The sequence below is a fragment of the Solanum pennellii genome, chromosome 3 (genome assembly GCF_001406875.1).
Source record: "Solanum pennellii chromosome 3, SPENNV200".
NCBI classification, from domain to species: Eukaryota; Viridiplantae; Streptophyta; class Magnoliopsida; order Solanales; family Solanaceae; genus Solanum; species Solanum pennellii.
The window spans coordinates 64,977,256-64,979,570 of NC_028639.1; the positions used below are offsets into that span (position 1 = coordinate 64,977,256).

At 35.9% G+C, this 2,315-nt stretch overlaps 1 pseudogene; it reads left to right on the plus strand.

The window, feature by feature from the left end:
- Positions 1–1,257: 1,257 nt before the first annotated feature.
- Positions 1,258–2,315, plus strand: LOC114076516 (annotated as a pseudogene).

Below are 2,315 nucleotides of genomic sequence, written 5' to 3' on the forward strand. Positions count from 1 at the left end.
ATATGAGTGTAATAGGAAAGATGGTAAAAGGGAAATGCATTTTTTTAAAATCAACAAGGAGAAATATAAGAAAATATTGATAGTAATAATCTTCTGACAATCAGATGATGTCATATCATATCATATCATCATATTATATATATTAGAGATTAGGATCATTGATATACTCTTAAATTTCATTTTGGCATGTTAAAATCTATATTTTTATTGCATCATGATTTTTGTTACACTAATTCTTTTTATACAAAAAATGTAACCTGCATAACATTTCTAACTTAGCAAGAAGGAACACTAAATCCTTTATTTGTTCTGGTCAGCTGATGAAATATATGTATGGTACATCCTAAATTATCAAATAGGACCAAATAGAATAAGTGTTTTTATACAGAGTATATAAAATGTAAAGATATATATAGCATATTAACCTAACTCAACCCAAAAGCTAGCTCTTGAAGAGAGGATTGTCCAAATCATATAAGCAACCACCCGTTCAATCCCCAACTAATGTGGGGCTCTTACTCACTCTAACACATGATCCCCCCTCAAAGGGATGCCCAAATGGGGATGAACTTGACTATCATACCATGTAAGGATATGGTACTCGGGTCAGCTAACTTAACCTCAAAATCTAGATCACGAGAGGATGATTGTTCAAATTCATATAAGCAAACGTACCCCAATTACTGTGGGACCTAACCCACTCTAACGCCTTGTTTCACGCTCAACCAGCGTGGAGCGGTAGCTCAAATAAGGATGAACCTTGTATGGACTTAAGTAATAATCCTCCCCAGCAGGAGCTAGTTTTTGGTGTTGCAGTTTCATATCTTTACATAATATAAGAGTCATATCTATTTGGACTTCTCATGCATACTATTATTGGGCTTGAGCTTGGCGTGTGAAGGCGGGTGTTAGAGTTCCACATTTTTTGGAGAATGAACTAATAGTTTGCATATATGGACTTGAAGTGTCATATCCATACATAAACCAAATTCACAAATTGATTAAACACACTTATACTCTTAAGCAGGATATAATTAATTTGAACAACATATATCATTTATTGTTTCTTAATGTGAATGAATTATTATAAGTCCACATATATATCTAGTTTCATTGATTGTTCAGCAAAATCTGCCGAATCGCTTCGGAGATTTCCCCAATAAAGTTTTACACTATTTAACAACAACTTGTTTTAGGGTAAAATATTTTATGTCTTTCTTAATAGACTCAAAAAAGGGAATAGAAAGAACTAAAAGCATGAGAAACGGCAACAGAGCAGAGGAACACAATAGTCTATCAGAGAGTATTGAAATGCCGGATGCTATGGTGATGGAGATTATCTCCCGCTTGCCTTTGAGGTTTGTTTTTCAATGTAAAATTCTATCCAAGAATTTTAAAGGTATGATATCTCATCCTGAATTTTCAAAAACTTTATTCCACCGTCAAAAAGTCACTTCTTCACAACTCATCTATTTAATTCATGATGGGAGAATGCTGAGAGAATTCCCAAAAATCTCCCTAAACCCTATCACTCAATCTGTGACAACGCTATGTTATGATGTAGAGATATTGGCTTCATGTGATGGTTTGCTTCTCCTTGAGTTTGAGAGAATTAGGTGTTACTGCGTATTCAATCCCCTAACTGGAGAGCATCAGCTGATTCCATATCCGAATTCTCCTAGACATGAGTAGGCCTAGCGGTTGATTACCTTACTTCAAATCAATACAAATTGGTATCCATAAGTAACCTTGTGGAAAATTCCAACTTGTTCTAGAAATTTCACTTGCTTTCATCAGAGCAATCTGACTTGTGGCGTGAAATCCAATTGAGAATCAATACTTTCATATCCTTACCTTACGGTAGTCCACCTGTTCATTGGCACAATTCTTTGTATTTTCTTAGAAGTGACGGTAGTGTCCTAGCCCTTGATACAAAGAATGAAGAGGCTGTACTCATCGACCGTCCGGACTTTATTGATCATTATGATATTAGCTATGGGAAAATTTTGACTAGTAGGGAAATGAGTGGTAATGATATATGGCTAGGGAGGGCGCAAGGTTTGCTTACCCTTGTATGCACTTTCAGAAAACACATAGTCATTGGGAGTTTTGACAGAGCAAGCAGCCGTTGGAGTGTTTCCCACACTTTGGACAACTTTGTTTTAAGTCCGGATGGCGATATTATCGGCTTTCCAGTTTGGATCGACAGCAAAAAAGTGTCTTTTCTGGTACAACGTCCCCCAACACAGTATCATGATCTATACGAGTATGATACCAACATCAATGGGTACAAAAATGTTGCAGTCCTTGACAAA